The sequence below is a fragment of the Elephas maximus genome, chromosome 3 (assembly GCF_024166365.1).
Source record: "Elephas maximus indicus isolate mEleMax1 chromosome 3, mEleMax1 primary haplotype, whole genome shotgun sequence".
NCBI classification, from domain to species: domain Eukaryota; kingdom Metazoa; phylum Chordata; class Mammalia; order Proboscidea; family Elephantidae; genus Elephas; species Elephas maximus.
The window spans coordinates 101,735,403-101,763,307 of record NC_064821.1 but is presented as its reverse complement, the minus strand read 5'-3'; positions in this window follow the sequence as shown (position 1 = coordinate 101,763,307).

Genomic DNA, 27,905 nt, shown 5'->3' with positions numbered 1-27,905 from the left:
CAGAGTCCTGTAAGGAATATTTTCCAAGTGGCAAGTTATGATATAAACTATGTTTATGACAGCTTGAATATATATGTGAGAATAGTGCTGAAGGAAAATTCTAATAATACTTAAGTGCATATCAGTTTACAGAATGTGGTCTGTGTTTTCCTGAGCTAGCCAAAGTATTTGATTAAAATTATATTGGACTCTGCCAATCAAAAATACCTCTCCTCCTCTCTCCTCACTTCCCTCTTTTATCATTTTTCTACCAAGAAAGGGTTGAATTGGCTCGATTTAGTGCATTGACTCCTCTCAAAGCAAAAAATAAAATAAAATCTTGTGGAATCTTGATGTGCCTCTTGTGGTCCTCGCCCCTTGGTTTGGGGAGCATTGAATTAAATGTTCAACACTGCCACCGCTCCAGCAAATCGCTGGAACCAAGGCAATCACAGCCACAATCACGAAAGCTGGCATGGAATTCACGTAGCTTTGCCCATTTGTAAAGTGTCCATCCATATGACTCAGAATATGCATATGTTGATGTTTAAGATTATTATAGAATATGAAAATGCATTTTAAAATTTTGATAAGGTTCTCACACACCAAATAGTAAGTCCAAAGAACTGAGGACATGAATTTGAGGAGCACTGGATCAAATAAAACTAAATTTCAAACTTGCTTATCTCAAAGTTAAGCGAGCTATTTCAGGATCTGGAGATCCTCCTCTTAAGTCTTAAATTTAATTTCAATTTGAGACAAATTCGTTAAGGGGCAATGTAGTAGCCTTGGGGGCATAGTGGTTAAGCGCTATGGCTGCTAACCAGAAGGTCAGCAGTTTGAATCCACCAGCCACTCCTTGGAAACACTATGGGGCAGTTCTACTCTGTCCTATAGGGTCACTATGAGTCGGAATCAACTCGGTGGCAACGGGTTAGGGTTTTTTGGCAGTGTGATGATTCAGACCAGAGGCTTTGGAGTCAGGAAGACCCAAGTTTGAATTGCGGTGCTGCCCTTTGCTTTGAGATGCTTTGGCTACCACGTCTCCTGCCAGTGCTCCACCTCCTTAATATTTACTTAATTTATTCATAATCTTCCTTTAGAACTTAGCTCAAACATGTTTCAGAATGAAGCCTTTCCTCAATTCATAGGCAGGACTGGTCCTTTTTATATGTATTTACAATACCCTATATTCAATAAAGATATCAACAATAATACAATAATTAGAATAAAATATAATACTTATTTAAGCTCTGTTCAACACTTGGAATACCCCTATGAAGAAGGTGCTGTTATCCGCATTTTATAGATAAGGAAACAAAATCAGTGCTCTCCAAAAGAAATATAATGCCAGCCACACATATAATTTTTAATTTTTTAGCATCCACATTAAAAAATTAAGATGAATTTAAATAATATCTTACACAATACAGTGATTAAGATGAAATGTACTCCTATCAAAACAACAAAATTGTGTTTAATGGAAAACTATTGTACGCTACTTCAGTGTTTAAATTTAATTAAATAAAATCAAAAATTCAGTCTCTCAGTTGCCCTTGTGTATTTTAAGTGCCCAGTAACCTCATACAGCTAGTGGCTACGCTATTGGATAGTACAAGCCTGATGCTAAGTAACTTGATATAGTTGGTTCATAATTCACTCAATAAATATTTACTGAATATCTACTACAAATCAAGTGCTGTTTTAATGCCTGGAGATACAGTAGTGAACAAAACAGACAAAATTCTGTACTGGTGAAACTTCCATTATAGTAAGAAGGAAAGAAACAGTAAGTAAATAATTAAATAGAAGTATTTATCAGATGGTATTAAGTATTATGCAGAAGAATAAAGCAGGAGAACAGATGGTGATGGGCAGGGTTGTTTTGTATAGCCCTTCAGGCTGTACACTGACCAACTCCAAGGAGCACAATTCACTCCCTGGAGGTGGGTAAACAGTGACCCTGGTAATGTGGACTGTGATCTATGTAAGGTGGTCAGGGAAGATCCTTCAATAGTGGAAGATAATTTTAGTAAAGATATGAAGGCAATAAGGAATCAAGCCATATAGTATCCAGAAAATAGCTAGTGCAAAGGCCTTAAGGTAGGAAGCGTTCCTGGCATGTTAGAGGAACAGTAAGGAAGCCCATATAGCTAGACCACATTGAGTAAGTGGGTAGGGGTGTGGAAGGAAAGGAAGTCACAGCAGTGGCTAGAAACTGGGTCAAAGTAGGGGCTTCCTGGCCGTGATACATACTTTGGCTTTTATAGTGAGTAAGATGGGAAACGATGGAGGGTTTTGAGCAAATGAATGACATGATCTGACTCCCTCTCTTTTGCTTGCATTTGTCCTGCCTTCTATCTCTTTCTCACTCACTTTCTCTCTCTCTCTCTTTCTTTTTTTTTAAAGACTCAGTCTGGCTGCTTTGTTGAGAGTAGACTGAAGAGGAATGATAGTTTGCAGGAAACCAGTGATCGTGCTATTGCAATAATCAAGGCAAGAGGTGGTGGTAGCTCAGAATAGCATCACAACAGAAGAAATGATGAGAAATAGTTGGATTTTTCACTTATTTTAAAGGTAGTCCCAATAGCTTACTTTAATGGATTAGATGTGGGGTTTGAAAAAAAAGAGAAGAATCAAAGATGACTCCAAATTTTGGGCCTGAGTAACTTGTACAATGGTGTTGCTTTTTTCTGACATGGGAAGATTTTAGAAAAACAGGTTTTTATTCAGGGTGGGCTCAAATCAAGACTTATCTTTTGGATATTTAAAGTCTGAAATGATTATTCAATAACCAAGTGGAATATTGAGCAACCTTAGTTAGCTATATGAGTCTAAAGTTAAAGAGATACATGAAGGAAATATAAGCCTGGGAATTATCGTATAAAGAATGGTATTTAAGGACACAAGACTGGTGGAACTCAACAAGAAAATGTAGTTAGAGGAGAGAAGAGGTCAGAGGGAGAAGCCATAGGACACACTAACATTTAGAAGCTAAGAGCATGAGGAAGGGCCAGCAAAGGGTACCAAAGAAGGAGTAACCAGTGAGGTAGAAACCCAGGAGAACTGTTCTTCCAGAGGCCACATGATAGAAGTGTTTCAAATAGGAGCTTTAAGGGACAGAACTGAGATTCTAACCCAGGGAGCCTTATTCCAGCACCCACACATAACACTACTCTGTTCTGCAATGGAGTTTCACCCACTAGTAGTTAAAAAACTATGATCTGTCTTGTTGGCAGCTGTAGTCCACTGTTCAGCATAGTGGCAAGTATTCAGAACGTATTGAATGAATAAATGAATGCTTATTTTATAGATCAGGAAACTGAGTTCCAAGGAAGTTAGCGGCAAATTAGTAACAAGTGGGATTAGAACTCAGATATACTGGTTCCATAAACCTTTGTTAAGTATCACTAACCTGCCTATATACCTCTCCAGAGAGCGGGAGGGAATCTCAGCTTCTGTTGTCCAGAAAACAAGCACCCAAATCAATGCCCATTTCTTACGAAGCTAAGGGGTCAGTTCCAATTTTATGGGCCCCGCAAAACTTGTTTTAAAAAATCTAAATTAGTTGTGAGAAGAACTATAAGTGATAAATGAACTCTGTTACACGTGCCCACTTTGATATTTTATTCTAATGCTTTTTTTTTTTTTTTTTCATTTTGGTCACCCTCCTCCTTTTTATTTTCCCTAAGCACAAATTTAAAAGATAAAGAAATATAATTTGTCTTCCTACTTCCTTGCATGGTTTTCTTCTGCTGAATATGTTTCCCATAAAATTGATTTAAGAGGCCTACCATGTTTTAAATGGGTTGCAAACTACATTTAACTTCTATTGCTTTTTTTTTTTCTTCCAGCAACTTCCTTAACTTAGTTACATGGGCAAATATTCCTCTAGGTATCTCCACATTGAAGGCTAGCTCCTCTAGACTTTCCTAAGGGCATAAGAAGACCAAAATGATTTCTATTTTTATTTTCTGAAGGGAGTATTCCCACACTGTGAAACTAACCCATACCCATTAAAAGAAATTTGGGCAGCACATGCACACACACAGAGACGGACATTTAAAAGTAGCAGAAAGAAGGAAAAAGTCACTTCTATAATCCAAAGATAGGTAACACCTTTGAAAATTCTTGGTATATATTCTTGCCATGTATTTCTGTGGTATGTGCGTGTGTGTGTGTGTTAGTGTGCGCAGACATTTGTTCTGAGTCATGCTTTTTCACTTAAAAAATTACTTTCTTATTATATAGCATTCTTAAACACTGCCTCAGTAGTTATGTGTTATTCTGTAATAAAAATATTGCTATCTCCCTACAATTACGCATTTAAGTTATTTCCAATTATCCTGTAATAAATGATGCTACGCTGCCCATCTTTGTTCATAATGTAGATCCTGTGTCCAGAGGGATTTCTTTAGGCAAAAATTCCCAAGACTAGAACCATTCAGTCAAAAAAAAAAAAAAATTAAGGCTGCTGGTACATATTGCTCACATTTTATAAAAAAGTATTGTGTTGTTTTAAACTCTTACCTATACTGCATGTAAATGCCTATTTCTCTTCCTACTATCACTGAATATTAAGAAATTGTTCCCCAGTTCTTAATCTATGCTGATTTGCTAGGGGAAAAAGCCACATAATTTTATTAATTTACATTACTTCTAAACTTTAATATTTTCCACAAGCCTGTCTATTCATTGTATTAATTGTTTTATTCATGCCCTTTCCTCATTTATCGATTGAGGTGTCAATATTCCTATCAATTGCTTAACTTTTTGCACAGTGAACATGTTGTGTTTATCAAATGTTGCTGTATAAGTATGCTTTGTCAGAATGCTGTTTACATTGTCATGTTGTTTATGGCGTAGACTTTTAACAAAAATTTTAGAGGTTCAGTACTTTCTGAAACAATAGTAAGTATTTATTGTAGAAATTGTAGGAAATACAAATAAGCAGGTAGAAGAAAATAAAATTCCCTTATGCACATTTGAATTATTCTCTTCCATCTTTTTCTTATACACTTAAGTACTTTTTATAAAAGTTGGTTTGTGTTATACATTCTACTGTCCTATGCTTTTTTTCACTTAAGATGTTATGAATATATTTTAATGGTAGTAAATAGTCTTCTTCATTATCGTTTTAATGACTTCCTAATATTTCATGTCCTTCTACTGATCCTTCTTCTTTGTTTCCAGCTTTCACATTCCAATCACCAGTAATTATCAGTGCATCCTGATGGCATGTTCGATCAATTTCAGACTGCAGAAGTTGGTAAAAATCTTCAATTGCTTCATCTTTGGCATTGGTGGTTGGTGCGTAAATTTGAATAATAGTCGTATTAACTGGTCTTCCTTGTAGGCATATGGATATTTTCCTATCACTGACAGTGTTGTACTTCAGGATAGATCTGGAAATGTTCTTTTTGATGATGAATGCGACACCATTCCTCTTCAAGTTTTCATTCCCGGCATAGTAGACTATGTGATTGTCCAATTCAAAATGGCCAATACCAGTCCATTTCAGCTCACTAATGCCTAGGATAGGATATCGATGTTTATGCATTCCATTTCATTTTTGACAATTTCCAATTTTCCTAGATTCATACTTTGTACATTCCAGGTTCTGATTATTAAGGGATGTTTGCAGCTGTTTCTTCTCATTTTGAGTCATGACACATCAGCAAATGAAGGTCCCAAAAGCTTTACTCCATCCACGTCATTAAGGTCATCTCTACTTTGAGGAGGCAGCTATTCCTCGGTCATCTTTTGAGTGCCCTCATCTTCCAGTATTATATCAGATAATTTTCCACTGCTATTCATAAGGTTTTCATTGGCTAATTCTTTTCAGAAGTAGATGGCCAGGCCCTTCTTCCTAGGCTGTCTTAGTCTGGAAGCTCAGCTGAAACCTGTCCTCCATGGGTGACCCCGCTGGTATCTGAATATCGGTGGCATAGCTTCCAGCATCACAGCAACACACAAACCCCCACAGTACAACAAACTGGGAATTCTAGAACATTTAATTGTGCTCATGAGGAACCTTTACATAGATCAAGAGGCAATTGTTTGGACAGAACAAGGGGATACTGAGTGGTTTAAACTCAGGAAAGGTGTGTGTCAGGGTTGTATCCTTTCACCATACCTATTCAGTCTGTATGCTGGGCAAATAATCCAAGAAGCTGGACTATATGAAGAAGAACAGGGCATCAGGATTGGAGGAAGATTCATTAACAACCTGCCTTATACAGATGACACAACCTTGCTTGCTGAAAGTGAAGAGGGCTTGAAACACTTACTGATGAAGATTACACCTCAACATAAAGAAAACAAAAATCCTCACTACCGGACCAATAAGCAGCATCATGATAAACAGAGAAGGATTTCATTTTACTTGGGTCCACAGTCAACACCCATGGAAGCAGCAGTCAAGAAATCAAAAGACGCATTGCATTGGGCAAATCTGCTGCAAAGAACATCTTCAAAGTGTTGAAAAGCAAAGATGTCACCTTGACCCAAGCCATGGTATTTTCAATAGCATCATATGCGTGTGAAAGCTGGACAATGAATAAGGAAGACCGGAGAAGAATCGACGCCTTTGAATTGTGGTATTGGTGAAGAATATTGAATATAGCATGAACTGCCAAAAGAATGAACACATCTGTCTTGGAAGAACAACCAGAATGCTCTTTAGAAGCAAGGATGGTGAGACTGTGTCTTACATACTTTGGACATGTTGTCAGGGGGATCAGTCCCTGGAGAAGGACATCACGCTTGGTAAAGTACAGGGTCAGCGGAAAAGAGGAAGACCTTCAAGGGGGTAGATTGACACAGTGGCTGCAACAATGGGCTCAAGCATAACAACAATTGTAAGGATGGCTCAGGACCGGGCAGTGTTTCATTCTGTTGTGCATAGGGTCGCTATGAGTCAGAACTGATTCAACGGCACCTAACGATAACAACAATATTTCATAATATGAATAGATTAAAATTTACTTAAAGAGACCACTGTTGTTGAACCTCCTATTTCCAATATTTCACCGTTACAAAGATACATAAACATTTTTTAGGGCAGAATCTTTGGATACATCCATAATTGTTTCCTCAGGATATAGTTTTAGAAATGCGTCATAGATTTAACCAGATTTTAAGGTTTTTGTTATATATTGCCACATTACCCTTCGGAACTGTGTTTTAAATTTATGGCATGGGTTTATTTTAACTTAATGTTGTAAATTTTTACATAGTACTTGGAATGATTTTAAAAGGAATAATTTAGCTAGCTATACCTATGTTGAAAAACAAAGATAAGTAAGTATACAACATTCCAGGGCCCCAAATTTTCAGAGCAGATAGCTAACCATTTACAAGTCTAAGAGTTATTTTAACACGTATGTGTGGCTTCATTTCTAAATATACTAGAGAGGATTGAGTTTAAAAAAGTCAACTCTTTGCTTTGTCTACATCAGCTTGTCTTTGGCCCCACAAAGCTATAGTTTCCAGATTAACTGAAGAAGTAAAAGCAGTAACTCAGAGAACTAATAATATATCTACTCCATTCTTACATGTACAAGCCCTTGCCAACATTCATTCTTTCATTTAATCCGCAGAACAGCCTCATTTTGCAGAAGAGGAAGCTGAGCTTCAGAATGGTTAAGGAGCTTGTTCTAAGTTTCACAGTGGTTTAGTTGAAGAACTGAGATATTTTACTCCAAAGAAGTGCATTTTTCTCTACTTTTCATACTGCCTCCTCATGGACCGTAAGACTTGCTCGTGAATTTTTCTTCTACCCCTGTATCCTATCAGCTTTCACTTATATTTACATTCATGTTAAAAATTGATCTTTGAAAACTAAATATGAGTTCTGGTTGCAGCCTTTGGTCTCTCTCAATTTCTGTTTATTTTAATTAGGCCATTTTTAAATTGTACGTAGACACAGAAGAGTGTAATACTAATAAGGATTAATCACATGCATACTCTAAAATAATATAAATTAACCCCAGTAGTGATATTTTATATAGCCCAAGATATATCTTAATGTACCTTTTATTCAACATTGAACAATGAGCTGAGTTTTTTTAAATCCATCTGGTAGGAAATAATTGAGAGGAGAAGATGTTCAACTCATTACCATAGATAATTTAGAATATGTAATTAACAAAGTTTGTGTGGCGTAGTGAGACATACATAAAAAATGAGTCATAAATATTCAGGTTACTAATATTCAGTAGAAAAAGTTAATGATTTCAGTTGAGAAGTCCTCTGGAGCTTATTTTGACCTCTTACTAACGCATGACATTGGCAAAGTCCCTTCTTATATCTGTGCTTCCATTGACACACCTGTAAGATATAATGTAGTCTTCAGATGCTTTGGATGGTTGAATACAGTGTTAAACATGGCAGTCCGAATTACAAAGTAACATTAACATATTGGTAGTGGTTCATAAAAGCAAAGAGAGAAAATATAAAATCTTTGGAAAATCAGTATAATGGTGAAGAAAGAATATCAAATGCTTGCCCACCCCCATTCTCCCACCCCACCTTGCATTCCGCATAGATTGTCTGTACAAACACCATGTCCTTTAACATCTGGGTGCAGTCACCTGAGCTGGTCCCTCCATCTGCACCGCACTATTCCTTTCCCCACTGAACAAATTTCTTTTCAGTCCTGAACATCACTCCCTTAAAGAGCTGCCTGTTTCTCTGCCTCAGGTCCACCAAGCAATGCTAAGTGTTCCATCCACTGTGTTTCCGTAATATTTTGCACATAATTCCAAAGAGTGGTTGCCTCATTACCCTACAGGTTTATGTACAAATGAATAAGTGATATAACAATTTCTGTTGTTGTCGTGTGCCGTATAGTCATTTGCAACTTGTAGTGACCCTAAATGACAGAATAGAACTGCCCCATAAGGTTTCATAGGCTGTAATCTGTACAGGACCAGATCACCAGGTCTTTTCTTCCACAGAGGGGCTGGTGGCTTTGAACTACTGACATTTCGGTCAGCAGCTGAGAACTTTAACTATTGCACCACCGGGGTAGTAGACAGAACTTTTTTAGCAAATGAATCTACAATGCTTTACTCAAAGAAAAATAGGAGGAAGGCATTCTAAAAATCCCTAAGCAGCCAGAAATCTCTCTGACTTCCTTCTAGGAGTTTAACTCTAGAGTGATGACAGTTCAAAGGCTAGATATTCTCCAAGCCTCAGTATTTCCATTTTTACAATCACCCTCAAGCCCCATCAGGCCATTATGCCTTCCATTTGTGGGATCCAAACTCACCAGAACTTTTTCTTTTATTACTACCCCTCTACCTTTTTTACCAGAATCCCAATATACCGTCTCCTAGTGAGTTCTTGGACAAACCGTGGGATGAAGAAAAGTGCACCCTTCCGCAAAGTTGCAGCATTTTGTATCAGGGAAATGCTACAGAAAGGGCCACTATTTATGGTCTCAGAGCAGAGGTACAGGGTCACAATAGTTATGCAAAATAGGGATTATCTCCATTTTACAGTTAAGGAAATTAAGGCTCAGTGAGGTTCAGTACCATGGCCAAGGTTACACAGACAGAGCCAATATATGACCCTAGCTCGCTCTGGCTCTAAAACTCTTGGTTTCCACTACACCACAATGCTTTCCACCTGCCATTGTAGTTTTCTGCCTCAGCATCTTGTCTCTCAAGCCTCAATTTTCCATGATGGGAAGGGGGCAATTTCAGACATAGTGAGATAATTTCTTTACTAACACCTGATTTTTGCCCAGACTATCGAAGGCCAAGAGTCTTATTTTAAGGAATGATTTTGTTTTCAAGTTTTCTATACAAATATACTATTGTTTCCTACTGTGTCTTTACTTCAGTTAAATTGTTCATTTGTTCATATTTTACTTTTTGAAGGTTTTACAACATCGCAGATTGGCTTTCTCAGGAAGCAGACTTTGAGACAGATATGTGTGCAGAAGGTATGTGTGGCAAGTGAAGGAATCAGGATTAGTCAGAGAGGGAGGTGAACCGATGCAGTCACAACAAAGGTGTTAGCCAGTTCTTTGGAAGGTCTAGAGCTGAGAGGGCTCTGCGGAATTGTACCAAATTGAAACAGGAGTCCAGACTTTTATATCTGCTCCCTTACCGACCCTCACTGAATACAGGCTACCCCAGGAAGAGGCTGTGTTCCTGGGAGAGGAGGGCCCTTCAGCCAAGGGCAATAGGGTAAGCAAGTACTCAGCTGTGACCTGCCAGAGGTCAACACTCTCAGCACTGGGAAATGAAAGCTTCAGTTCTAAAGGGGGAGCCTGGTTGGCACTCCACATGGCCCACCACTCATGGTATCTCTCAAAAGCCCACTGTCAGAGGCTTGGGGGAAAAGCCTTTGATGGGGTTAACAGACCTAGTTTGTTTGTTCTCTGTATGGCTTTGATCACATTTTATTTGTTCTCTGAGCTTATGTTTCTTGTGGCTGATACGTGGAAGTCCTTACTACAGGTCTTAGTATATAATACGCCTTCAATTAATGCAAGCTCTGTCTCCTTTTCCATTCATTTATAAGGTGAGTTTTAGACTCGATGTTATCTAAGATATCTCCAAGTTCTTAACTACATTCTGGCATATCATAATAGATTCTCAGGTTTCATTTCATCTTCCATATGCATTCTTTGTTGACTAAATTAATAATAATCCTTCTTTGATTTTCACTGATTCCTATAATCATGAAATTTCATTGCTGGAACAAATCTCCAAAATAGTCCCCTTATTTTCTCATAAATAAATGAGAACATTGGTGATGCGGGAGGAAATTGACTTGTTCGAGGTCACACAGCAAGTTAATGATAGAGTAGAAAATACCATGCATATTCCCCGGCCCATCCCAAGGCTCCAGCTGCCCACCTCCTGCTCCAGCCTCCACTGGTACATTCCAGCCAGTAAGGCAGTGTGATTTGCTTTTCTTGTGTTAACATTATTCTAGCATGTGATATCTGTGTTTTTTATGTCCAGTGCTGTGCTTATTTTGCAGGGTTTATTAATTTTATTTATGTATTTGATCTCTCAAATGAAACAATAAACTAATTGGTGGGGCAATTTACTGGTGTGTTTCACCAAGAGTGTTTTACAGCCTCTGTGCAAGCTTGTCTAACTGTGGTGTCAGCAGATCCGCTCTCTGCCCTGCTAACCTTAATTTCAGCCATCAGACACACATGACAGGCAGCCTTTCTGGGTATTTATGCCTCCAAGGGGCATCCAGAGATGTCAGGTCATAGAGCAAAGAACTTTCACTCAGGAGCTGCCCTAGAATTCACTCAAGAGATAGGTTGTTTTGTATGGCTTAGAAAGGTGAACCTGAGGGTCCCAGAGAACAGAGTTGGGCTAGTATATTACCTAGGATGAGAATTTCCAGAGAATGAGGGAAAGCTATGTGTATAGAAACAAAACTTTGGGAATCACAACTGAGGAGACCATAGCTCATCAAGACCAAAAGCAAAGCAAGGAGCAGGGCAGGGATACCAATATAAATACCCTGGCACATTGCAAAATACATGAGAAGAGATTAGAAGACCCAGGACAATTGGAACAAAGAGGACAATGGTGCTAAACTTTTTGAGTGTGTGTGTGTTAGTTAAGTGGTTTTGTAGTGATGTACCTGGACATTCTTCCAAGGTCGCCCCTATCTGTGCCTCCTTAACAGCCAGTACTTATCTCTATCTTAGAATCCATCATAATCTGTTGTCATTGTCTATCATCATTTGACTGTGAACACCATTATATCTCCAGCATCTCAAACTGTGTCTGAAATATAATAAGGGTTCAATAAACATGTATTGAATGAAAAAAATGGATGGATGGATGGATGGGTGGATGGGTGGATGGGTGGATGGGTGGATGGGTGGGTGGGTGGGTGGGTGGATGGGTGGATGGGTGGATGGATGGATGGATGGATGGATGGATGGATGGGTGGATGGATGGATGGGTGAATTAGTCTGTCAGAGGTACTGGGGTTCAAGACCTATATTCATTTGCTATCCTTGATGTAATAAGCAGAACCCAACCAGAGATAGCCTTTTCCAATTATGTATAGTTGTTATAGAATTATTCAACATAGCAAAGGAGTATGCTATATAAAAGTGCTTAATCTCTCTTGAGTAAACCTTTCTTCCTATTAATGCATACCACACACACCAGCATATTCATTTGAGATAGAAGTAAAAGGTGACAGTATCCTAACCTCTAGGTGGTACCTCTGCTGCCTTATAAGTATGGATGTTATTAACCTCCTGGCTACTGCCTAAACTGTCCCTGTGGATTGATCCAGTTTGAAGGTTCTTGTCAGAACAAGTCCCCAATCTCTAGCCAAAGACTTGATGGAGTATCAGAAGAGAGGAGGGGCAGTGAGCCTTCGGCAGGGAGAGCTATGAAAAAGGGATCCTTATACTCTGTGATGGGCAAATACCTTTCTGTGATTAGTTCATCTAGGGCTTGGTTTTTTGCTCCCATCTTTACTATTATTCTCTATATGCAAATTAGATAATGCTGATATGTTGATTCTAGGTATACGTAATTTACATGCAGGCTCTGTTACCCCCACCCAAATAGCTATAGATTTTGGGGGGATGTGTAAAAGGCGGTAACCTTAATATGTTGATGCTGTTGACATATGGTGGCTCTCATTGGGACGCAGGCAAACTTTGTGTATTGGTAATGCTAAAGTGCTGTGGCCAGAACTGGGGATTGTGGCCCTAATTTGTACCCTTACCCTCTACATGGCTCAGTCAGAAATAGGGCCCGGAGATGCTGGAGTTCTAGGCCCAGACAGGTACCACTGTATGGGCATGTCTTACAGCACTTTGGTGAACACCTAGAATTGTTTGTATAACAAGCTTAATTATAACTTCTACCATTTTTTTCCATGCCTAACCATACACCAGTCACTGTACTAAGGTCTTTAAATATAGTGCTTAAGGGTCACCAAACGAAAAAAAAAAAAAAAACCATTGCTGTTGAGTCAATTCCAACTCATAGCGACCCTACAGGATAGAGAAGAACTGCCACCGTAGAGTTTCCAAGGAGTGCCTGGTGGATTCAAACTGCCAACCTTTTGGTTAGCAGCCATAGCACTTAACCACTATACCACCAGGGTTTCCTAAATGGTCACAGCAAGCCTGAAAACTGGGTATTATTACTTTCATTTTAAAGATGAGGAAACTGAAGTTCCGAAAAGTGAAATAACTTATCCAGAGTCATACAGAGCCTATTGTGTTAATAAGATGTTATACTGGATTCTCATAAAGAGTGGTAGTGATAACCACCAAACGTGAAAACTGGGGTAAAACAAACAAACCAAAGTTACTATCTATTGCCCTTTATTCAATGAAATGGGAAAAGATAGTGAAAACAAACAAAAACAAACTCACTGCTGTCGAGTCATTCCCACTCACAGCAACCTTACAAGACAAGGAAAACTGTGCTCATATAGTTTCCACGGCTGTAGTCCTTACAGAAGCAGACTGCCACAGCTTTCTCCCACAGAACAGCTGTTGGGTTCTAACCGCAGTCCTTTCGGTTAGCAGCCACGCGCTTTAACCGCTGTGCCACCAGTGCTTATTTCAATGTTAACAGTGTAGCCTACATACAGCTTGTAAAACATTGTTTTTTTGAGGGGAGACGATGTGTTTGAGAACTCTAGGCCTATTCCCAAGTTTCCAGACCTGGAAACTTTCTGGGTTCCGAACTGGCTTGCAGAGCCGACAAACTGCGGCCTCCTTTGGGGCTAAGACCTGCATCGTGATTAAGGCCGCCGTAAAGAACCAGGCAGAATGCATGTACACCCAGAGGTTGCCTTCACGATGACAAAGAGATTTTCCTACAGAGTCACAGCCTGGAGAGGACAGATCACATTTTTTCCCAGAGGAATTTTTTTCTTATTGTAACTATAACACATTTGCCCATTCATTTTTCATGTGTACAGTTTAGTGACACCAATTACATTCACCGTGTGCTGTAACCATCATCAGTATTCTTTGCCAAATTTTCCATCACCATAGACAGAAACTCAATGCTTCTTAAACAATGACTACCCCTTTTCTTTCCTCCTTCCTGCCCCTGGTAGACAGATTTGCATTTTTATACACCATAACTCAGGGTAAAAGTTCGTTACCAAAAGTTGTAAACTACTGGTAGATTCCAAGCATGAAGTATTTTTCATTTTTTTCCTGTAAACTCTATATCACTGATGTATTTTAAAGAAGTTACTTTTTTATCCCATTGGATTTTTCAGGTTCTAATGTGTTCAGGATCCCCTTTCTTGATTTATATTTCTCCATGGCACTTATACCATCTGACATACTCTATAGTTAATTATTTATTAGTTTATTGTCTGTCCACCTCTACTGTAATGCAAGCTCCATTGCAGGCAAAAATATTTATCTTTTTAGTTTGTTACTAAATTTAGTTGATGACCAAACCAGTGTCTGGCATAGTTAGACTCTCAGCAAATATTTATGAATTAATAATGGGTGGATGGGTGGATGGATGGATATGCCCTGCCAGCTGTGAAATTTTAGGCTAAAATTATAGTAATTAAGCAGCTATGCGTATTTGCTCAGGGCTAGACAACTAGAGCAATGAAATAAACCATAGAGCCCAAAATAGACTATGCAGATCGGAAATTTTGTACATGATAGATGCCTCGTTGCAAATCAATGGGGAAATAATGGACTAAGAAATAAACGTTACTGGGACAATGTGAACCTATATGGAAATAGCATTAAATCCTGACCTCAAATGATATAAACAATATCAACTCCAGGTAGATTAAATGTGAAAGGCATAAATTAAAAACATTAGAAGGAGCTATAGCAGGATGTCTAAAGAACCTACGTTAAAGGGAAAGATATTTTTACAATATTTTATTACATTAGAATTTAAAAATAAATGGCTATATACAAAGCAAGAAGACAAACTTCGGATTAGGAAAAATATTTGCAAAATGTATAGTTGAAAAATGTTTGGTATCTAAAACACAAATTAGTATATGACATAATCATAATAAACACCGTGGCGCAACAGTTACGCGCTCAGCCACAAACCAAAGATTGGTACTTCACACCCACCTTGTAGCTCGGGGGAGAAAGATCTGGTGATCTTCTCCCATAAAGATTACAACCTAGAAAACCCTATGGGACAGTTCTACTCTGTCATGTGGGGTTGCTATGAGTCAAAAATCGACTCAACAGTACCTAACAACAACAAATATACTATCACATATCTTGGTCAAATATTATTTTACCACTTTTCTATTTCCTCTTCACCTGGCTTGTGCCCAAATCGCTTTTAGGTCTTTGCTATATGTCACATTCCTAACATGTCCTTACCTGACTACCCTATTTAAATTGAGCTCCCGTTCCCAGCACTCCCCTCTCCCCTATGTTTGTTTTCATGGCCCATATCACCAAGTGACATACTAGGTATTTTACTCCCTTATTTGTTTAATGCCTGTTGTCTTTCTCCTATGTATTAATTATAAAGAAACACAATAGAAAAAATGGGCATATAAAAGAAATTGTGGGAGAATCCTAAATGGTCAATAAAAGTGTAAAAGTATGCTCAAACTAACTAGTAATTAGAGAAATGCGTGCTAAAACACAATGATATATCACTTTATACCTGTTTAACTGGCAAAATTAAAAAGTCTGACATTACCAAATGTTAGTAAGGATGTGAACCAATGCTGGGCTTATGATAAATTGCTACTGCCATTTGTAGAGAAATTTGCAACATTGAATAAATTTGAAGATGCATACACTCTGTGGCCCAGCAAGTCCACAGGAAAATAGCACACATATGTGCCCAAGGACTATACTAATGCCCATTGCAGCAGTACTTGTCTTAGCAAAATTTAAAAACAGTCTAAATGCCCATCAATATGAATGATTAAATTAAAATATAGTCATGTGATAAAATACCATCTACACTTTAAAATGAAAGAATTAGAGCTAATTCTTTCAAAATGGCAAAATCTTGAAAACATAATGTTGGGAAAATAAGCAGACTTGAGATGGATACTTACAGTGGGTGCATTTAAATAAACTTTTCAAACAAGCAAAACAGTGCTATGTATTATTTACAGATGCAAAAGTGTATTAGAAACAGAACATCATACGTGAAAATTTAGGAGAGTCGTTACCTTTGAGGAATTGGGGAAGAATTCATGGGAGACTTTAATTGTATCTATAATGTTTTATTTCTTGAAAAGATTTGAAACATATGGTGGAATGATAATATCTGACCATACTGGGCGGCAGTACATAGATGTTAGCTATAATTATTTCTACACTCAACTTTATGCTTGAAATAATAAGAAAAGAAATAGGAAGGCACTTAAGTGTGACTATGAGGGAATAAAGTTCAGACTATAGCGTATCACATGATATGGTGTGACACAGTAAAATTTTAAACTAAGCTTTGTTGTAAGTCAAAGCCTAAGTATAAACCCAGGTTCCATGCCTTCTTTGAGGAGGCAGCTCTTCCCCAGTCGTCTTTTGAGTACCTTCCAACCTGGAGGACTCATCTTCTAGCACTATATCAGAAAATGTTCCACTGCTATTCATAAGGTTTTCACTGGCCAATTCTTTTCAGAAGTAGACTGCCCGGTCCTTCCGTCTAGTCTGTCTTAGTCTGGAAGCTCAGCTGAAAAATGTCTGCCATGGGTGACCGTGCTGGTGTCTGAATACCGGTAGCATAGCTTCCAGCATCACAGCAACACGCAAGTCCCCACAGTACGACAAACTGACAGACAAGATGGAAGGAATACACAGAGTCATTGTACCCAAAAGAATTGGTTGATGTTCAACCATTTCAAGACATAGCATATGATCAGGAACTGATGGTACTGAAGGAAGAGGTCCAAGCTGCGATGAAGGCATTGGCGAAAAACAAGGCTCCAGGAACTGACAATCAATTGAGATGTTTCAACAAATGAATGCAGTGCTGGAAGTGCTCACTCATCTATGCCAAGAGATTTGGAAGACAGCTACCTGACCAACTGACTGAAAGAGACCCATATGAATATGGAAATTATAGAACAATATCATTAATATCACATGCAAGCAAAATTTTGCTGAAGATCATTCAAAAGCAGCTGCAGCAGTGTATCAACAAGGATCTGCCAGAAATTCAGGTCAGATTTAGAAGAGGACGTGGAGCCAGGGATATCATTGCTGATGTCAGGTGGATCCTGGCTGAAAGCAGAGAATACCAGAAGGATGTTTACCTGTGTTTTATTGACTATGCAAAGGCATTTGACTGTGTGAATCATAATAAATTATGGATAACATTGCGAAGGATGGGAATTCCAGAACACTTAATTGTGCTCATGAGGAACCTGTCCATAGATCAAGAGGCAGTTGTTTGGACAGAACAAGGGGATACTGAGTGGTTTAAAGTCAGGAAAGGTGTGTGTGTCAGGGTTGTATCCTTTCACCATACCTATTCAATCTGTATGCTGAGCAAATAATCCCAGAAGGTGGACTACATGAAGAAGAACGGGGTATCAGGATTGGAGGAAGACTTATTAACAGCCTGCATTATGCAGATGACACAACCTTGCTTGCTGAAAGTGAAGAGAACTTGAAGCACTTACTAATGAAGATAAAAGACCACAGCCTTCAGTATGGATTGCACCTCAACATAAAGGAAACAAAAATCCTCACAACTGGACCAGTAAGCAACATCATAATAAAAAAAAAGATTGAAATTGTCAAGGATTTCATTTTACTTGGATCCACAATCAACAGCCATGGAAACAGCAGTCAAGAAATCAAAAGACACGTTGCATTGGGCAAGTCCGCTGCAAAGGATCTCTTTAAAGAGTTGAAAAGCAAAGATGTCACCTTGAAGACTAAGGTGTTCCTGACCCAAGAGCCATGGTGTTTTTCAGTCACATTATATGGATGTGAAAGCTGGACAATGAGTAAGGAAGACCTGAGAAAAATTGATGCCTTTAAATTGTGGTGTTGGCAAAGAATATTGAACATACCATGGACCACCAAAAGAACAAACAAATCTGTCTTGGAAGAAGTACAACCAGAATGCTCCTTAGAAGCAAGGGTGGCGAGACTGTGTCTTACATACTTTGGACATGTTATCAGGAGGGATCAGTCCCTGGAGATGGACATCATGCTTGGTAAAGTACAGGGTCAGCGGTAAAGAAGAAGACCCTCAACGAGATGGACTGAAACAGTGGCTGCAACAATGGGCTCAAGCCTAACAACGACTGTGAGCATGGTGCAGGATAGGGCAGTGTTTCATTCTGTTGTACATAGGGTGGCTATGAGTCGGAAGGGATTCGTCGGCACCTAACAATAATGCCTTCTTTTCGTAACAATTAGTGACATTAGGCTTTGTAGCCAGACACTCTGGGTTTGAATTTTTGGTCTAGGTACTTACACACACACACACACACACACACACACAAAAAGCTGGTGTATGCTTTAGAGCTCCTGGTCTTGGTATAGACAGACATGATCTTGAAGCCCATTTTGAATTCTGTGCTTTCTTTTGTTTTGTTTTTATGCTAACCTTACCCGCTTATCCCATTTTATGTATAAGAAAACTGAGGCTTACAGAAGTCTAAGATTACCCAGCTCTTAAATGACAGAGATGAAAGTCAAACCAGTTCTATGTCCAGAGAAATAAATCTGTAAATTAATATTCTAGATGTATTCCACTAATTTTATGAGTAAATTAAGTTTTTATTAAAAATTACAGTCATTTATCCTGTAGTTTTTTTTTTTTTTTCCCCTTGAGCAGGGAGTCAATCAGCCATTGCTGATGAAAACTAATAACAAGCATCTACTTAGTTCATGTATATGTGACTCCAAATGTGTAAAATAACTGAGTTGTAGTGGGATATTGTTACTAGATAAATATTCCTGCCTTAAACAGATTCTTGGTCTTGGAATACATTGGAAGGTCACTAGGTTATGATATTCCATTGTGTTGACTATATTTCTTCAACCATAGGCTCTTTTTTTTCATAGTTTTGCTGTCTTCTCTAAAAAAGTGCTGCCTGTCCACTTCCAACCTTCTCTTCTGTGAATCTAAATCGAGCTTCACTTTGATTGTCACTAATTTTTTTTTAAATTGTACTTTAGATGAAGGTTTACAGCACAAGTCAGTTTCTCTTTAAACAGTTAGTACACATATATTGTTTTCTGACATTGGTTAACAACCCCACGACATGTCAACACTCTCCCTTCTCAACTTTGGGTTCCCTATTACCAGCTTTCCTGTCCCCTCCCGCCTTCTCGTCTGTGTCCCTGGGCTGTTGTGCCCCTTTAGACTTGTTTTGTTTTATGGGCCTGTCTAATCTTTGGCTGAAGGGTGAACGTCAGGAGTGACTTCATTACTGAGCTAAAAGGGTGTCCAGGGTCCATATTCTCGGGGTTTCTCCTGTCTCTGTCAGGCCAGTAAGTCTGGTCTTTTTTTGTGAGTTAGAATTTTGTTCTACATTTTTCTCCAGCTCTGTCCAGGACCGTCTATTGTGATCCCTGTCAGAGCAGTCGGTGGTGGTAGCCGGGCATTGTCTAACTGTACTGGACTTAGTCTGGTGGAGGCCGTGGTAGACGTGGCTCATTAGTCCTTTGGGGTAATCTTTCCATTATATCTTTAGTTTTTTTCATTCTTCCTTGCTCCCAAAGGGGTGAGACCAGTAGTAGAGTATCTTAGATGGCCGCTCACAGGCTTTTAAGACCCTAGGCACTACTCACCAAAGTAGAATGTAGAACATCTTCTTTATAAGCTGTGTTATGGCAATTGAGCTAGATGTTCCCCAAGCCTATGGTTACCACAGCCCTCAGGCCACCAATTCAGTCCCTCAGGGAGTTTGGGTGTGTCTTTGGAGCTTCCATGATCTTGCCTTGTACAAGTTGTTCTGGCTTCCCCCAGTATTGTGTACTGTCTTACCCTTCACCAAAGTTACCAATTATCTGTTGTCTGTTTAGTGTTTTTCCATCCCCACCCTTTCACGCCATTGTAACCATCAGAGATTGTTTCTTTTGTGCATCACTGATTATTTTGAATGAACAACTCCTTAATGTAATTTTAGTCAAGTCAGTTTCTTTAAGTGTTTCATTCATTCATTCACTCATTCATTCACTCACACACTGTCTCACTCAGACATTCCTTTATGCAGCAAACATTTATTGAGTGACAACTGTGTGCCAGTCTCGGGCTAGGTTCATGGGAAGCAAAGGTTAATAAGGCATGCTAATTCCTGAAGGGAGCTCACAGTTAAAGGGAGGCAGAGATGGAAATGGATAATTCCCGTGTAGTGTGTTACCTTCAGAAATGGAGGTGTTGCTGAGGGGCACAGATCAGGGAGTCCCCAACTAAATGGGATAGAGGGTGCAGGAGAAGTGCCACAGAAATAGGATTTTGGAGCTGATACTTCTGTTGGTGTGTTTATTTTCTGTCTAGGAAAATAATACTTGATCTTTTTAGAAAATTTGGAAAGCATAAAGAAACAAGAGGAAAATAACCTATAATCATGATGCTACAGCGAGATAACCACTGTTAACATTCTGGCATATTTTATAAGACCAACTTCTACACGGATAAGCTCAAACTTTATAAACAATTTTGTTATATTCCTTTTCCCATATCCCAAAATTCTCTTAAATTATTTTAGTATGTGCCTAATATTCTTCTGTGTAGAGATGCTAACTTTTACTTAATCCTTTTCAATGGATTGTTTTCCTCATACAATGATTCCTCTATCTGTTGTTTCCTTCTTAAAAATAACACTGTGGTGAATATCTGTGTGCATAAATATTGGCCTACATCTGTACTTGTTTCCTTAAGAAGGAATCTAGGAGGTGAGTTACAGATTAAAGAGCATGGTCACTTTTAAGACTCTTAACATTTTCTCAAGTGCCCCTTTCTTTACTGATCTCAAGGCAAGAGCTCAAGCCCTTAAGGGAGTCAGAGGAATTACAAATGTGGGCAAGTTCATTAAAGATTCTAGCACTCTTCTTTACACTCTTCTGTGCGGGGATAGATATGTGTGTGTGCTTCCATGTATCGGAAGAGACACATATGCATAAATACCCCAACTCCCTCCTAAGAGGCATTCTACAACCACTCCTTGCCTGGTACTTAACTACCCATTGCCCTTAAGTTGATTCCAACTCATAGTGACCTTATGGGACAAAGTAGAACTGCCTCCATGGGGTTTCCAAGGCTGTAAATCTTTACAAAAGCAGACTGCCATACCTCTCTCCCTTGGAGCAGCTGGTGAGTTCAAACCACTGACCTTTTGGTTAACAGCCAAGCACTTAACCACTACATCACCAGGGCTCCTCTGATCTTTACGCTGGGCTGTACTTGTTGAGTTGTTGCTGTCATTTGTGTTGTTTTATCCATCTCTGTATTCTTCGTGCCTGGTATATGGTAAGATGTTTCTTGAATGAAAGAGAAGAATGACAAGAACATTAAATAATTCATGTTTACTTTTTTTTAATATCATGTTTTGTTTGCTTTCAGCATTCAGCAGGACATGGTGGTGAACCGTGGGTGTAAGTCTTCATGATTGAGCCACTCCAGTGCACAGCACAGAGGTAAATACTAAGGCTGGTTGAGTCTTGCTGGCGTGTGGAAAATCTTTCTCCATTGTGAAAATGGCTGACAAATGTCTCTGGGCTCTCTTGAAGTGATGGCTTTTGTGCTTTGTGTTCATCCTTAAAACACCATAGAGATTTCATTGAACCTTTGGGAATTGGTGCTTAGGTACCTTCTCTCTGGTCTACTTTGTGTTTGTGGTTGGAGAAAGGGAATATTGATTCTCTTTCATCTTTTCTGTATCTAGTAAATGTTGTTAGGAGCCTTATGTTTTCCTGCCCAGATTTTAGCCTCTTCTGATAGACTGTCACAGACTGGTTTGATTTTAAACACTACAGTTGTGTTTTTCTCAGATGCCCCGCTTTCAATATATTTACTGACAGAAGTAAGCATTCTCCGTTGTGAAAATAAAATCAAACCATATGTAAGATACATTTTTCTATATAGGAAATAGAGTTGGAGATTTATAAGCTTAAGGAGCAGGTGCTATTATTTCAAGGTCTTAAACTTTTAAATGATGGCAACGCTGAATTATGTACTTCAGACAGGGAGCCAGGAAGGCACAATTGAAAGCGTCTATTCTTTTGACAAATTAGAAGCATTCATTCCAATATCTATCCCTTGTTTACTGGGGATAATGCTGAATGAATCACAAACTGGTGGATGGATGTCCCTTCCAACACTTTTAATTAGCAACACTGCCTATTAGGATGAACGGAGTGTTGCTTTTCTGTCATAGATTACCACCACCCCCTTAAAGAGAACAGAAATCTTACTCTCCACAAGGTAATATTCATCTCTTCCCCAGCCAGACAAGCATAGAAAATTAAACAATAGTCCATTAAAAAGCCCCGATAATGTATTTATCATTTCCAGTTTGCGTGAGTTTACAAGGCAAATACAAGTGGGAGCTATTTGTTATAGGACCTTGGGGAGCAGGGGAATTGGAGAGGGTGTTGGGAAGCTGGAGAATCTAAGACTTGTAAAAATTCATTAAAAGTATGAGGCATTATTGGAGACAGAGGAAATTAATTACTCCGAGGGACTCAAATGTCACTACTCATTTAAGTGACCTGGCAAGGAGGCTAAGAAACATTTTTTTTTTTTTTTTTTTTTTTTGAGCGTTCCTGCAGTGAAGAAGGCAGGGAGCTGGGATTCCTCAGCTGTCAATTTTTGCATTCCCTTGGTGACTTATTGACACTTTAAGCTGACTTGGGCCCCAGCCTCCTCTAATGAGTAGAATTAAATGAGAAATGGGGTGTCAGGGCAGGGGAGCACTCTCATCTCCCCGTCTTCCCAGGTCTGTGGGCTAGATTATTCAGAAGAGCTCACCAGGCATGTAAGTAATGGTGGGACCTACCTAGGGGAAGCCTGTCATTTACCACAGTGGGGAGAAGAGGCTGATCACTTGAAGGTGGACTGAGTTTGGCCTTTTAGTATTGCGTTTCCATCCACAAAGCTATTCTCTGAGGTGGAGTGAATTTGGGAAGACAAATTAAGGTTTTCCACCTAAAGAGGACTGGGGAGCAGTAGTTTCTGAAAACAGTCATCTTTTCTAGATTGCCTGTCTAATAAATCTCTCAAATGCGTTCTGCGTATAGACAGAGGTTGAGAATATATAGGTATGTGATGACTTAAAGTTTAACATCAGCAAGCGCCCAGAGTAACAGAGTAAAATCTTTCTCAGATGTATGCCTTACTTAGAATTAGGAATTTCAAGGTTTTATTCTAAACTCTACCACTAACTGGCTGTGAGGCCCAATGCAATTCACAATCACGTTCCAAGCCTCAGATGGTCTTATTTACAAATCGGAAACAATAATGGCTGCCTTCTGTGATTAAGAAGATGAGTGTGCACAAAAGAAATTTGAAATGGAAAATACCATAGAGGTGTGAGGTACCAGCATTACCTCTTGGTATATTCTGTTCTAAAAGTCTTGGCTTTTGTATACTGAGGCAGCGTAATGGTCTGTGTCCCTGCCTGGGTCAAGGTAAAGAGGCTCTGCAGAATTCTTCTGGCTTGTTCAATTAAGAATGGGGAATTCACACGCCAAAGAAGGAAGAACAGATGTTGACCTGAGGACTTCTCTTGGGAGAGACTATCACATGGTTTGGGGAAAAAAAAAGTTTCTGAAATACAGCTTTTGAGGGGGCTGGAGCTCTGGATGTTCACTGAGGGGGGAAATCTTAAGGAATTACCCATCTGCACTCTGAAAAATTCTATGCCTTTGAAGGGGAGACAAATTGTAAATTGAAGGTGGTTGGGGAGATGCTTGAAGGCTGTTCAGATATTCCTGGGAAAAGTTGAGGATGGCGTAAACTGAGGCTTTGTCTGTGGGGATGGAGAAGAAGAGAGTGCTTTGAGAGGCCTTTGAAAGGAAGGAATTCCAGGTGTTAGGAGCCAGGGAGCAGAAGGAGTAAGCGCAGTGGCTCTAGACTATTCCTGAGCGCTCGTAATGTCATTGATGGAAATGTGGGAAAATGCAGGATACAATCCCACCTCTAAATGAGTTCAAAGAGGTAAACAATTAATTGTAATATGAAGCAGATGGTAATAAGGCCAGAAAAGCAGTATTTGGAAATGTGCTGAGAGGAAGGGTGCTCTTTGAACTGGACCTCAAAGGATGAGCAGTGCTGTGCAAGGTAAGAAGGGGTTCAAAGGGTTCAAGGCAAAACATTGCATACGAGACCAACTTGCTCATAGCAGTGCAGAGCCACAGGCTCATGGAGCAATGAAGATGCTGGTTCAAGAGATGCAAACCTGGCATGTTACATTTCTTTAGCAACCACAGAGTTTTGTGCACCAACATGCACTCAGTAATTTTCAAAGACTCTGTGCTGTTGCTGTCTCCTGGAAGTGGATGTGCGAGACTGCTTGCCTGTCCTCATTAGCCAGCCCTGTAAGTAGCCTAGGGCCCGAGCTGTCCAGAGAAGGCTCAAACCTCATCCCTTGGGACCCACTTCTGAATAATTGCTAATGCTTCTTAACACAATTCCGTGATGTTTTTCTGAGCTTTTTTGCCACTTACCGTTTAAAATCGTTTGAAAGTCTTCTATTGCCATAGCTGAGATGTTGGCTGTTTATTTTTTATGCTAATTTAGATGTTTCTCCCCTTTGTATTAATTTATATTCATTTACAGTCTTCTTAGGTGAACCATCCTGCATTCCCATCTGGGTAATAAAAAATAGTGATAAAACAGGATCTTTTTCTCTTTATCCTTCCACGCTTTTATCCCTGACTTCTTTATTCATTGCTGTGGTACCCTCCTCCTTTTTGCCTCCTTGTTTGGTTTTATTTTCTCAGATTTCTTCTGTTTATCCTTCTACTTTCCATTCTTCCTGTCATAGAATAACACATTCTCTTGGAAGAAAGTAGGGGCTCAACTGTAAAAACTTTGAGAGGGTTCTTAACCACATGGTAATTCCCCTTATGTGTTATTTTTTGGTGGTGGTATTTCTTTTTAAGAATGAATGTCTTGGGTTCAAATTTCTATTCCAACACAAAATAGCTGTCTGACATAAAGAAAATCAATTTCTCTGATCTTCACTTTTCACATCAGTAAAATTAAGATGACAGTAATATTTTCTATAAAGGATTGTTGTAAGAATTAAATGACATATGCATGGAAAAGGATCTGGCACTTTATAGATTCTCAATGAATAATGTTAGCTGTTATTATTGCTTATAACAATAATGTTGTTGTTAGCTGCCATTGAGTTAGCCTGCAACTCATGACAACACCATGCACAATGGAGTAAGACACTGCCCAGTCCTGCACCATCTCCATGATCAATTGCAGATTGAACCATTGTGATCCATAGGATTTTCGTTGGCTGATTTTTAGAAGTAGATCACCAGGCCTTTCTTGCTATTCTGTTCTAGTCTGGAAGCTCCACTGAAATCTCTTCAGCATCGTAGCAACACGCAAGCCTCCACTGATAGACAGGTGGTATCTGCACATGAGGTTCATTGGTCAGGAGGTGAACCCAGGTCTCCCCCATGGAAGGCAAGAATTTTACCACTGAACCACCAATGCCGTCCGTACTAATAACACCTGCTGTTAAAAATCCTTAACATGCAAAGACCAGATGTGCTGGTCTTCAGCAACAAGGACAGGAGGAGCTGGGAAAAGTCTTTCCCATTCTATAACCAGTCTACCAGTCTAGAAGGAGGAAATCTTAAAGGACAGATCACTGAAAGTGGCTAAATCCCTGGGTGCACAGCGAGGCCCCTGGCCTCGAGAGTGACCAGAGTGCTGAACAGTCAGGAGGCCCATGGGGTTTCCTGAGCTTGAGCTGGGCCTCTGACGAGCATCCAATTCGACCCTGTCCCAGATAGAGTATTCCTTCTCAGATAACGTGGTGGCTTTGTACTGTGCCAACTTGACTAGACTGAATTACGTTTCCCAGGATTCACTTTCTTGTGAGTTTCCAGTTATGGCAGGCCACAAGGGAGATTCCTGGGAGATTTGGAGGGTGGAAGAAATCAAGCACCATTTGGTAGCTCACATGTTGTTGCCGATGTGCTGACTTACCTCCTGGCGCAAAGTGGCAACTGGACTTGCAATTGCTCTAACTTTCCCTGGTTCCTCCTACAGCTTCTCCAATTCCTTGTCCACGTGTGTGTGTTTGGTTCCTTTTTTTAAAAAAGGCCCTAACTTCTGCAGGTTCCACATTACCTGGCTGGGAAGCAGTGAAAACCAAGGCTCCAGTTGGTTCCTTGGGGTTTCAGCTCATGGCTGGGGGACCTAGCCCATTCTTGATCACCCCATTTATATCCATCTCCCCTTGCTGCCTGCTTACCCACCCAGTAGACTTCAAGCTCAAGCATCATAAGTGAGACAACAGACTCGTAGATGGTTTAACCAGTTTCCCCAATTGCCCAATTCCTCTAATAAATCTGTCTGTCTACCTACCTACCTAACCTACCTACCTACCTAACCTACCTACCTACCTACCTACCCTACCTACCTACCTACCTATCTATCTAATCTTCTGGAGTCCCTGGGTGGTACAAACGGCACCTAGAAGAAAGGCCTGGTGACCTACTTACAAAAAAATAAAAAATTCAGCCATTGAAAACGCTATAGAGCACAGTTCTACTCTGCCGTACATGGGGTCACCATGAGTTGGAATCAACTGAACAGCAACTAGTTGGATCTCTCCTTTATCCTCCCCATGCCTTTTAGAGACGATACTTAGATTCTGAATGTTTATAAGATACAATAGGGGATACAATGTTTATAATATAATAGAGGAGGAATGTGGAGTGGTAGAATTTAGAACCAGAGGACCTCTCTTTTTATCCTGCCACCATAGATTGTTGGCTGCATCTGTTTGTTACTTAGCTTCTGAGAGCCTCAGTTTCTTCAGCTGTGAAATGGACATATTAATAACTGAACTGCCTTTTTTCAGGCCCTCTCTGAGCCCATTGAGGCCTGAGCAGCTTTAGATGTCTGAGACCCTTCCTATTGATTCCCTCTCTCCACTCTCAAATTAGCTCATACCTAGGCTAGGAAAATACCGTTTATGATCCAATGTTAAACTTTAGAAACAGTAATGTAGCAAATCAGGAAACTCTTACTGTTTTTGTTTTTATTTTCCTAAATAAAAATAAATATCCTGAAACACTAACAATGTAAATTCTCTCACTCTTCAGGGTCTACCATAGTCACTTTTTTGCCTAAATTGTTTCTTGAGGAAGATTTAAGTTGAGGACACTGAGTCTATACAGTAAAAAAAAAAAAAGTAGTTTCTTTTAAAATGATTGTATATATCAAAAATTACTTACAAATCAAAAACATTATTACATAGCTAGCCACAGAAAAGAAGAAACACTGAAATATGAAAGAACAACTACAAATTCTCGTACTTGAACCAGAGTTTAAAACTAACAAAAAAGCAAATACAAAGAGAACATGGCAGAACAACCTATTGTAAAGCCAACTACAAATAAGGAACCGAAAGCTGTAATGAAAGGACTTTAATAAAGTGACACAACCAAGTGATGAAATTAAGTATATACAAATTAAACTATTACAAATAAATAATATAGATGTCCATCAAAGAAAAGAGCCTCTGTCCTCTCAGGCACAGGGTCTCCATGTGAGCAGAAGAGGTAATGCTGGGAGCATCCTGTTCGTAAAGTGTGGCATCCACAACCAATGGCCGTGAGCTCACAAAGCTGACTAGAAAAATCTCTATAACTGGCAGGAGTATGGCTTCTAGAGAAAGATGTGGAGGATAAAGGTGACACCTGAAGTCCACATTTATGACCAAACCTCACCTTGCTTCCCCTGTAAACATTTATCATTGAACAATAGCCAGAG